Here is a 12,786-nt window from a genome sequence, read left to right on the forward strand (position 1 = left end):
TCACTTCTAAAGTGGACAACTAAATAGGGACAGAGGGAGTATGATTCATCATCCAATCTTTACTAATGTCCAATCTCTGACTATCTAAACTCAAACAAATAAAACTCATGCTCAATTCATCTATGTTTATCTTGCAATGAGTAGTAATTATAGCCATGAACGGTCTCAAAAAATGCAAATTCATTATATTTTAGTATTTAAATAAAAGAAAATGGTGAACTTAATTAATGGAGCATATAAGTATTCTTTTATTCTCCATTAAAATGAAATATGAAAGGATGTGCTATTTCATTAATGTGTAATATTAAAAGGTAATAGGCTAATTTATTAGACTAGAAGTAATACCAAATACATTAGTACTATTTCTTAAAATTGAGGATTAAGTATAAAAAAAAAGGTAAAATAAAGTCTGTCATATGGTGAGTTGTGACTACTTATTAACAAATCACACAATTGTAAATATTCATTTTTCTTTAAACCTTTTCTTATCATCTTTTATTTATTCCAATAAAAAATATCAAAATGAAGAAAACAATCAAATAAAGAAGAAAAGATAAAAGGTAATATAAGATTGATAACTAATAGTATACCAATTTTTTTTTGAAATAAATCAACTCAAACAAAAAAAGAAACTTCCTATAGTTCTTTCAATATCCTAATAATGTCATTTTTTTTCTATGGGACAAATTTTATTATTAATTTTATTAAATTTACTTGAAATATAGAAATAACATAAAAAAAATAAGTAAATGAAAGTATATGGTAATTTATAGATATAAGCTACAATCTACTTTTTTTTCATTCTAAAATCTCTTTTTCGTATTTATTTGTTGCTATGAATTGTCAGAAACCTTTGACGAATTTATCACAATTAATAATGGCCTTTTCAATTTCCATCCCTCCATATTCTAAAATTAATCATCATTTTTAATTTTTTCATTCTTCTCCTTTCATTAATGTAAAATGTCTTTTCAATTGTTTATTATTAAATTTAATAATCAACGGTACGCTATCATTAGAGTATTTTTATAATTTTAAAATTAGAGTATGTCGAAAAAAGTAATTAATATCGAATATGAAAATCCTTTTACCTTTAATTATGATTATAATATTTTCTTTAAAATTTAAATAAGACATATAACTATTATCTAAATATATACATGACAAAATAGAGAGAAATGATAACAAATTGGAAAATTAGAACCCGTTCAAATATATTTACTCGATAAACAATATTTTTAGAAAAGAAATGTCAAAAGTTGACCAAATAAACAGACAGATAGAACAAAAAAAATACACATAAGGAAAAGGGAAGAAATAGGACATACTTAGGAGGTCATAGTTTATTTTGTATGTTAATGACTAATCAAGGTTGTAAAGGTAATGAAGATGTTTGAATAACATTTTTAAAAATGACGGACATTATAATATCGACAATTTAGTAATCAGCTACCTTTACAATACTAAAGTATTATGTATTTTCACGAGGTCTCTTTTCGGAAAAAAAGAGACCGAAAAAGAGACCTCAACGCTAGGTCAATAAAATGCAGGTCACTTTTTTACAGACACCTCATGAGGTCACCAAACAGACACCTCACGAGGTCACCAACAAATTATCTGATTTTTTACAAAAAAGAAACCTCACGAAGTCACTATTGTATTATTTATTTTAATTTTATATTTTTTTATATAGAAACCTCATGAGGTCACAATTTTATTATATTATTTAATTTTATATTTTAATAAAGAGACCTCATTAGGTCGCTAAGATATTATTTAATTTAATTTTATATTATTTTAAAGTAGAGACCTCATGAGGTCTCTTTTCTCCATTTATTTTTTGAGACCTCGTGATTTACGGAAAATATAATGCAGAAAAGAGACCTCATGAGGTCTCTATTATGAAATATCTGGAAAATTAATGCAAAAAAGAGACCTCATGAGGTCTCTTTTTCTGGAAAAAAACTGGCAGAAAATTATTATTTCTGCGGCTTCTCATCACCTGTCATTTTAATTCAGTACCCAAATCAAACTCAAAGAGCTTCAAAAACTCAATTGAAGCAATACATTTACTAAATATTCGCTTATCAACTCAATTGCAACTCACTTCAACATAATTATATATTAAACAAAAACCATGATATCCATAAGTTATATAATACATTCCAACGTTATCATGTATTCACAAAACAAATAATTCCCATCACAAAATTATAAAGTTCACAAAATGATCCATAAGTTAACTATCACAAGTCTAAACTTCACTAATGTAGTAGTGTGTTTGCCACATAATCATCACTTTCTTCATCAGTTTCTTCATCACTACTCTCATGGGTCATATTTCTTTGTTGACCATACATTGGATATTGAGTAGGTTGAGATTGAGGAGGTCGAGGAGGGAAAGTGACATCACCAGAACAAGGGGAAATCCCTCCCGAGGCAAGTAATGCATCGAATTGAGCCTTAAGACCCGCAAACTGTAATTCCAACCGCCTTTCCCTAGCCCGTGATTCTTCGGCTAGGCTAGATAGCTCAACAATCTTTTTCTCCATAGCCAAATTTTTCTTCATTGATTCATCATGATTTAAACTATTTAGACCTTCAAACTCAGAAGAAAATTCACAAAAGTTTTTATGAGGCATTCCATATGCATACCCATATCTACTTGGCCCACAAGTCAAGTCTAACCAAACTCTCTCATCATGTTCTTGAGTAAGTGGCATACCTCAATTTTCTTCAGGCAGAGTTTCTTGTAAATCCTCCAAAGCTTGAAGATATCTATTCTAACTTAACAATAGTTACAAATTTAACTTATTAACCAACTTAACAAATTTCTAAGTCTAATTAGTTTAGTTTTAACTAAATTCTAATACTATAGTAACAAGTTTAACTTATTAACTAACTTAACAAATTTCTAAGTTTCATTAGTTTAGTTTAACTTAATACTAACACGATAGTTACAAACTTAACAAATAATTATTTCTAAAATTTAAAGCTACGTGTCAACACTAGATGGACACAAATTGATTATCAAAAAGAAAATCAATTTTGTCATCAATAGGATCAACTAGTTTTGGTACTTATGCTTAACAAATAATTATTTCTAAAATTTAAAGCTAAGTGTCAACACTAGATGGACACAAATTGATTTCAAAAGAAAATCAATTTTGTCATCAATAGGATCAACTAGTGTTGATACTTATGCTTAAGAAATAATGATAGGAGAACTTTGTTTTTATAATGTTTCAGAATATTCAAAATTATATATTGTATATCAACTTGCAATATATCAAAGTAAACATTCATGCACTGAAAAATAATCAGCATATTACAATCTCCAAATTACTAATGATGAATGTGTAAGAATTGCCTCCAAATGAAACCTCTAAAATGACTAGAGATTTGAAAGCAAACTCAATTAGTAGGAAAATTAATAGGTTTGCATTAGATACAAATGAGTGGGAAAATGACATGTGAGCAAACAAGTCATCTTTTTCCCACGTGAAATTGTTCACATGTCTATGACAGCACATTGTTTTCTCTTATCTTATTCTTTTTACATCTTTTTTCTACTTTGAGTTAAAAGGTTCATATGAATACACTTCTTAAAAAAGATCCTTATGGCCTTCTCATTCATCATGTTTGGCCTCATAAAATAACTTTACATTTTATCATTATTAACAAGGTGGCTCCCTATAGAAACATCTTTTCATCAGAAAGCTTCTATTAGAAAAACATGGGAAAAATGCTCTTATTCTGTCTCTTCTCCTTCCCTGTTTTTTTATTGTTAAGAAAGGAATATGCTTGGCATATATATGGGCCCTCCCACAAGACGAGCTGCATGAATGGAGACTTCTGTATCATAGTACAGTACATGGCCTAAGTTTCAGTACTTTCCTGGGAACATTTCGTGAGTGGTTTCGTGCTTAATTATAAATGAGTTTTTTATTGAGTATTAACTTTCAATATCTTTGATATCATTGAGATCCTTAAATTAGTTATAATTAGGTCAAAATATTTTCTTGGTAGTCACCTTTTTTTCATGTTTACTTGGTGCTTGACAGAACATTTTTCAGCTTATTAGATCACTGAATATGCTTATACTATTATCTTTCAGTTTATCCTAACATCCACTTGCACAACTTGCTATTAGATGCCATTTTCATAGTTTTTTATTATAAAGATTAAATGCCACGAGATCAGCTGCAGAGTTTACATAAGTATCCTTAGTTCAACGGACTTGAAATTTCAAGGTAGTATCACACACATTTTACCAATAGGTTCTTTTCATTAAAGATTCATAACAACATAAGTATATGTGCAAAGTTACAATATCACTATGAGATATAAATATATAATAATACAATCAAATTAACCTCAAACACCTCCTCAATGATCTAACACATTTAGTTTCAATAACCAAAAATAAATAAATTTACCTGATGATGGAGGCACTGCTGCTGAGGCGACTGCAACTGGCGGCGGCGCGAGAGCTGGCGGCGGAGAGCTGGCGATGAGCGAGAGGGTCGACAGAGAGCGATGAGCGAGAGGGTCGACAGAGAGAGAGAAAGAGAGAGGCGGTCGACGACGAGAAAGAGAGAGACGGTCGACGAGGGCAGTGAGAAAGAGAGAGGTGGTCGACGAGGGCAGTGAGAAAGAGAGAGAGGCGCGCGGTTGACCAAAAATTAAGAGAGCGGAAAGAAAGAGCTATTTTAATTTTGCCTAGGTTTTTGGTTTTGCTTAAAAGACCTCATGAGGTCTCTAAATTTTTAAATATTTTAAATTATTATTTTTAATTTAACAAGTAGAGACCTCATGAGGTCTCTACTTGTTAAATAAAAAATAATAATTTAATTTAATTTAATTGAATAGTTAAAAAATTAGAGACCTCATGAGGTCTCCAATTTTATGAGAATTAGATTAAAAATTAATTTTTTTTAAATAAGTCAGGTAAAAAATATTATTCATTATATTGACCTCACGAGGTCTCTCCTACATTAAAAAAAATTAAAAGATATTAATTTATATAGCGACCTCATGAGGTTCTTATTATTGACCTATTTTTGAGGTCTCCATTTCTAGGTCTCTTTTTGGCCTTTTTTTAGTAGTGTTTGTAAAGGGAAAAAACTATCTACACAATAAATTAACATATATTTCACAATAAAACTAAAATGTTACATTCACAAGGTGGTAAACCCTTCTTAAAAAACATGAAAAGATGATATGTATTGGAGAAGAATGTTACTCTCTTAATTAAACATCTCGTCAAATCTTGAGTACGAAAAAACTCCTTAGTAGGAAGTGCTCCTTCCATATGGAGCCTTGCTTGTTGTGACATCATATATAATCACACTGCAATGTAGACACCAAATATCATGTAGAAAGCCAAAAAATATATAAATTATAAGAACAATATGTAACTTTGCATGACAATCAAAGTTGATGTTGTTCTCACCTTCACAATATTCCATTATAATTAATATAATTTCCATAGGAAGATCTTGTCAAATCATTTTAAACTTCCTGCAAAATTAGACCGATATAAAGTTAGGCATCTTTTTCATTAATTATTAAAATAGTATCATCAAATCAAATCCAAAGAAAATTATAAAGAGAATGAAAAGATAAATGAGAAATTACAATATAAAATTAGACATCTTTTCTATTAACTTTTAAAATAGTATTAGCAAACCATCAAATCAAATCCAAATAAAATTATAAAGAGAATGAAAAGATTAATGGAAAATTAAATAGTAAAGTGCCAATTTATAGGACTTTAATATTTTGAACGTTGAAAAGCGTTAATTCATAATTTAAAACTATAAGTGTTCTCACCAGTTATTGTAAGCTTAATTTAAGGAAACAGATTAGAGCTATTAATCAAAATTAAAAATTAGAAATTTAAACGTTCTATTTCTCAAAATTTAAATTAATTAAAACACTTTATTTAAGTAAATGGTTAAGAGCTACTGATATGTTCTCTTTCTCAAGATTTAATTAATTAAAATTCATTAATTATTATAGCCTTAAATTGAGAAAATTAAACAATAGCTAATTAAAATCATTTTACATCTGAAAAAAGGAAAAAGAATCCTCCAAAATCTAAAAAAATAATTAAATAGGCTTCCTAATCATTGAGGTATGCCAAATCAGCAGCCTGAACAAAAAAAGGAAAAAGAATCCTCCAAAATCTGAGACAATAAACAAATAGGCTTTCTGATTATTGAGATATGCCACATCAGCAAGCTGAACATCAAGCTTTATATTAATACATAGGTTTATTGACATAAAATAAAATATTTATATTTATTGAATTAAGTGTGTAAATATACAATCTTGCAATTCAGGCACTTAGTTATTTTTCACTAATGATATATTATATAGAAACTAATTTTAAACTATATTGAGAAAACATGTGATGGGAAAACTCAGAAGTCTCCTTTCTTCTAGATTATTATTTTTAAAACTGCCTTCAAGGACTGCTGTTGCTTTGGGTACACCCCGTCGGCAGAAGAATCTAATTTTGTGTAAGAATTTATTATTTTTCTATTAGAGAATGTAAAATTTGTTTTTTTGGTAGGGATATGATATAACTATCCCATAGACTATTACAAAATTTTAATGACACATTAATTAAACTAAGGTCTTATTATCCTTTCGGTCCATTTTATAAATAATTCTACATACTTTTTGGCTTACGTGGTATCCAAATATCTCACACACGCCTCAACTATGTGGAGTCATGCAGTGTGCCACCACAAAGTGTACAAAATTACAATAAAAAGAGTTCGAGTAGGGTTATAGGACCTTAGCTTAGTTAAAATATCTCAGAAATTTTGGTCATAGTATAGGGGTTACTTACGCCTTGTCCTTTTGTTATGCTATACTAGATGTGTCAAGTGTCACATGGATAACTATAGATGATAGAATGAATGTGTCCACTAACGATTACATATATATCCATTTGTCTATACTCAGATATTTTTGAAGAATGTGTTACATTAAGAATCAAAGTTACAAGGTGACTCAATGGATTTACACATCATACATGTGGAAAAGAAATGCAAGAAAGCATCTGTGATTTTCTCACCCATGCTTGCCCAAGTCCTTTTAAAAAATATGTCTTTTAATATTGACATTACTATTTCTTGCTTGGTCAATGGCTCAATAAATTGAGCTTGCTGACTTCTATTTAGGACATGTCCATTTCTCTTTCCCACTCAATGATATTCGAATGTATTTAATTCTTTCGCAGCTTGTTTCACACTCTTAAGTTGATATCACACCCCACACATTGTACCAGTACTATGTATTTTTTTCCAAATCCTTTGTACTGTCCTCTAGAACTTCTCATGCTTTACTAGATGTTTTAAAAACTTTAATGGATTATGTCTTCTATCTTCCTCCTGTGTCAAGTAACACATAGAGGTGAGTGATCTGAGTATTATGGATCAATTATTTGTTCTTCCAATGGTTGAATGAATAGTAGCCATCTAGCTTTAACTAGTGCCCAATCAAACCTACTATATGTGACTCCATACAATTTACCCACAGAATTGCGTGTATCTATCAAAAAAGAGTCAAAGTCCTTAGTTTTAGCTTCATAGGTTTTAGAACCAACCATTTTAACCTCAAATCTATGGATAACCTTATAATCTCTCATAGATAGCCATGGCTCATGATGTCCCAAATCAATATTCCTCAGCTTTCTCCATAGTCTCTTTATATGCTCAATGATATGCAAACCATGTACTACATAAAAGAAAAACATGAAATTCAGCGATTTGATTCTCACATCCGAGTGGATTATTGATCATCAATTTCCACTGGTTCACAATCCATGACTTGACGGTCCCATATTATCACGATACAAGGTAGACGCTGGGTGAAACATAGCGTAAAAGACCCCAAAAAGCCTCATACATTCCACTGAGCACTCTTCGTACACGAAAATAGGAATTATATGAGATTTAAAAGTGTAAATCAAATCATAGAGTTTGATAAGACGAAATGGAAAATTCACAAAGTCTCAAATCCATCTATTACAAAGAAATGCTTGGGACGTAACCCGTACATCAAATCCAAAACATAAAACTAAAGACGAACGAATGAAAGCTTGGTCCTCAAAAAATGAGGAATCTCTAATCTTCAAATCTCTAATAAAGATCCCTAGCTGTGGGAGTGCGAACCTGGAGCGTCAGACCCTACATTTGGATCATAAATGTAGGGAAGAGTATGCATTAGTACTAAAATGCAATAGATATGAAAGACATGAAAAAAACATTTAAAAGCATTCTAAAAATGGAAATTTTCATGAAATACAATGACCAAGCTAAAACATGAATTAATAGAGTGAGAAAACATAAATCATAAGTTAAACATGGTCATTGCACATAACATATTTAAACTTTCATAAGACACTTCAAGTAGTAACTTTAGTTCATTATTATGGGAGATTTACCTTTAACTAACATGTGAGACCATGTGAACTATAAACATGGAATTCGGTTTATACCCCACACCAAAAGGAGGTGTCCTACTTTACAAGGTAAGACCATGAACTTCTAGCTATTGTAGATGTAACACTCCAAAAGACTAATATGTGTTCTAGAGCCTAACAAGAGTGTCTAAAGGTTGTTTTACTGTACTAAGGCCTAAAATGATGAATATAAAACATTTAGAAATCTTTAGAGTTGAAACGGCAAGGAATGTCTACAACGTCCGGTGAACTTACTACTTAAGCTAGTGGGGTGTCTTGATGGGTTGAAAAAAGTGTATAATGGTTTTTTATTTATCTAGCATAGATGATGAGAGTATATATATATATATATATATATATATATATATATATATATATATATATAAAGTTTCAAAGTAAGTCTTAAGGATTCTAGGCCAAGTGAGGATTGCCAACCTTCAAGGGCAAGCCAAAGACAAGAGGCCAAGGCTGCCCAAGAAGGGAGGCTACTACCTCACTCTTCACGAGAATGACCACGGCTAATGGTCAGGACCACGGACAAGGTGGGGAGCTCATGAAGGGGCCTTAGACATGGGGTAATATGACAAGGTAGCCTAGCTACTGTCCAAGACACCACGAGCCACTCCACGACTCGTGGTGAACTTGACGGAGGGCAAGGGCTGCCAAGAAAAGGCCTTAGCCAAAAAGGAGGTGAGTTGGTTGGAGATGGTGAGCTACTGCCTCAGATCACCACGAGCCACTTGACGGGCCTTGGTGCATATTCATAGAAGGGAGAAAGTGCTCAGTATTCCTTCTTTGGGGGGAGAAATGGAAAGGGGCTCCTTGGGGGGAGCTACTGCCTTACCACTTCACAACCACCACCATGGTCTTTTGAGAACTTCACGGACCGTGAAGTGGGACGTGGTGATTGGGGGGGAGGGGGGAGCTCACAGTGACGTCAAGTTGAACTTCACTTTTGGAAGTTAAATATAATAAGGGTTAGTTTGGGTATTTTGGGGGTGGACTATATGTTGACGTTAGGTCAATTTCCATTCATTTCCACTCAAAAAACACAAACTCAACTTCAAACCCAAATTGCTCTCACTTCTCTCTACTTTATTTTTCTTCATTCATCCTCCATTGAAGAACAAGAAGCTTGAGGAATATGACAAAGTCTCCAAGATTTTCACTCAATTTTTTGGGATAAATCTTCATTAAGGGTATGGGTTTTTTATTCTTGGGATTCCTTCCCCATATGGTTCTAAAAGTTGAATTTCAATTGCCCAAATTCTTAGGGCTTTTCTCTACAAATAATTTTTCTAAAGTCGAAATTGATTATTGATTATGTTGAATTATGATTGCCTATGACTAATCTTATGTATATTATTGTGTAATTGATGCTAATTGTGGGATTTTTTTTATAAATCATATCCTTTCCCCAATTTCTCCAAGTCCTTGTTCATATGTGTTAATAGAAGGGGGATTATGAATATGTTTATTGTTGTAACCATCTTATTCAATCTATGGGATGCCTAGGGAATTCTAAGGTTGAGATTAGACCTAGTTCTTGAAGAATTCATGATGAATACTTCTCCCTCAAACCCTAGGTTATGAATTGAAGTTGATTGGGATGGTGATGATATAATTTGCTTAGTAGTGTTAGATTACTATTGTATAATGTTGCTACACCTATTTTTGATTGGAATGGATTGGTTGATGGTAAAGCCATGGATGATGGCTTATGAAGGAGATTGGGTAAGCCTTGCGATCTCAACTCTTTTCTTCGATTATGATTACTTGTGATTAAGTTATGATGTTGCATTGAAATATATGTTATATCAAGATTGATAGGGTTGGTATGATGTTGAATTGAAATGTCTTGACTATGGTTTGTGAGATGTTATCTATGATGTAAATGCTATAATGATGGTGATAACTTAACAATATGTCTTATCATGATGTGATACGTAAATATGCTAACCTCACATGTATGAATTATAATGAAAGGAAAATACTTATGTAATTCTTATTGTGCTATGATGGTGATAATTGTATAAGGAATAGAGCCTATGACCTAAACTAAGTGTTGATAGTAATGTATGAGTTAAAAACATTTCAAATGGGACATTAGCTTAGTAACGAGAGAACTTGACAGTGGGAGGTGTTGACTTTCCATAGAGGAAGATTCACCCTATATATAGTTTCACATGAGGTGTTGACTCCCCTATAAGGGATACTCACCCTATGGATTCTCATTAGATAAGGATCAAATGCTAAATGACGTGTAGAGAGTTCACACATATCTCCTAGTTCCTTAACTATGTTTCCCCCATAGGAACACTAGCTAGTGGATCTACCTAAACAACTACATTTATGTTTGGTTCTATTTTGTCCAGTAGACCACCTTCCATTGGTGTTAGGTTTTACAACTCCGAATTTCACACCTAGATCTTATGGTCTACATCAATTAACGAAAGTGTTCACAAAAGTTAAAATGAAGTTATGAATGAACTTTAACTAGGATGACCTAAGAGTTTAGCTTAGTCTAGGTGAGGGTATGTGATTCTACCTATGCATTGCACTAGTTAGCCTTGAGGGGAGTCTTAGGAAGATGTTTTTATGTTTGAATATGCTTATAAATATAAATGGTATGTATATGATGATCATACATGTTGATGGCACCATATGATGTTGAATTCACTTATAAATATATGTTTGGTCTCTATAGCTTAAGTATGATGTTATGTACTCTTCATAATATGATATGTTAAGTTGGACATTGGTTATAATTGTTGTTGGGCTTACATGATTAAGTAAGGTTATGGAGCTTTGCTTAGTCATTTCACTAGTGGACTCAATAAGGGCTCATGAGTAATTGTCTTGCTTTTGTTATAATGTGATTAACTGTTAAACATTCTTGTTGATGTTATAACTTGATGATAGAGTTGTATTGACTATGTACTCAAGTATGGTGGTGTGCATGTGTGGCTTGATTAGACTTATGTTTGTTGGTCCTGGAATGTGCATAAGGCTGTTCAAAATAAAATATCACGCTTTAATGAAACGTACCTTTTAGCATGATTTCTATGATGTGTGTGTCTATATGGTCTCATACTTAGTACATGTGATGTGCTAACCCCTTGTTCTCCCTTTTTCTTAATATTCTAGGTTTCGGTCGTTGAAGGGCTTTTGAGATGCATTTGAAGGAACACTTGGAATTCTCACTCTCCAAGTTGGGTAGGTTTTCACTTTTCAAGGGCAATGCAACTATCAAGCTATTGGTTTTTTCCTAGTTATAAGACTTTTAGTTCTTCCCTTTTCATTTGTGTACTAAAGATTGTATATCCTATATGTGGCTTTATTGTAATGACGTATGGGCTATGTCAATTGTTATACTATTGTTTAGATGGTTATGAGATGAGACAACCGTTTAAGACTATATATACAGATATGTGTGTGTGTGTGTGTGTGTGTGCAATAAAGGTAGGAGACTATGTAGTCTTCTTATATCAAGGGTCTATGTATAGTCGATATAAATATATTATGTGTAAGCGAGAGGTCTATGTAAACTTTATAATATATATAGAAGAAAAGTTTTGAATTTTCTGCATTTTTTACTTATGAATGTAATGATGTATGCTAAGAGGCTAGTCTTAGTCCTCTCCGAATACGACGCCGCCGCTTACGTCTAGGGGGTGCTCCTCTAGGGGGTGCTCCTCTGATGTGACATTAGATGAACTAGCTAATGACAAAAATGGGTATTAAGTAAAAAGATTGCTACTAGAAACCTGATCTCTACTAACGAGAGAGATTTCATATAAATATCCTCTCAATGCTAAGCGTATACCCCACAATAAAGTCATTTTCTTAACTAGTCCTTATTATCCGTGGATGGCACGTCATATTTCCAAACGAAGCTAAGTCATATGCCATCCATGTAAAGGTACATTGGAGCAACCAATCTAAGCTAGTTTTCATTACAATAGCTCTTTAACATTGATTCAATTTAGGTGATAAACCATTCAACCTAAGTATTTCTTTTGCGATAATTTCTTTTACATAAATTAACAAAAACAACAACAACATATATGATTTACTCTCAGAGCAACTTACATTATAATTCATCAATTTCATAAGAACATGTATAATTCCATAATTTTTCATTATAGTTCAAAGCCCATTGTCAATAAACATAATCTTGAAAACATGAGTTAGGCGTGGATTCATGCGAATTCATCTTTAAAACATGGAATTATCTCAATTTATTCATAAAAGTTCATAAATAAATCAAATGAATCAACATTTAAAGTAACGCATGACATATAAGA

General features: G+C 31.9%; 1 long non-coding RNA gene across 1 annotated transcript; it reads left to right on the forward strand.

The window, feature by feature from the left end:
- The first annotated feature begins 3,576 nt into the window (after window positions 1–3,576).
- On the forward strand, window positions 3,577–12,059 carry LOC104649678 (uncharacterized). The gene is made up of 2 exons (XR_743577.4): window positions 3,577–3,910; window positions 11,627–12,059. It is a non-coding gene; the product is annotated as an uncharacterized lncRNA (long non-coding RNA).
- Window positions 12,060–12,786: the final 727 nt, after the last annotated feature.

The sequence above is a fragment of the Solanum lycopersicum genome, chromosome 10 (genome assembly GCF_036512215.1).
Source record: "Solanum lycopersicum chromosome 10, SLM_r2.1".
NCBI lineage: Eukaryota > Viridiplantae > Streptophyta > Magnoliopsida > Solanales > Solanaceae > Solanum > Solanum lycopersicum.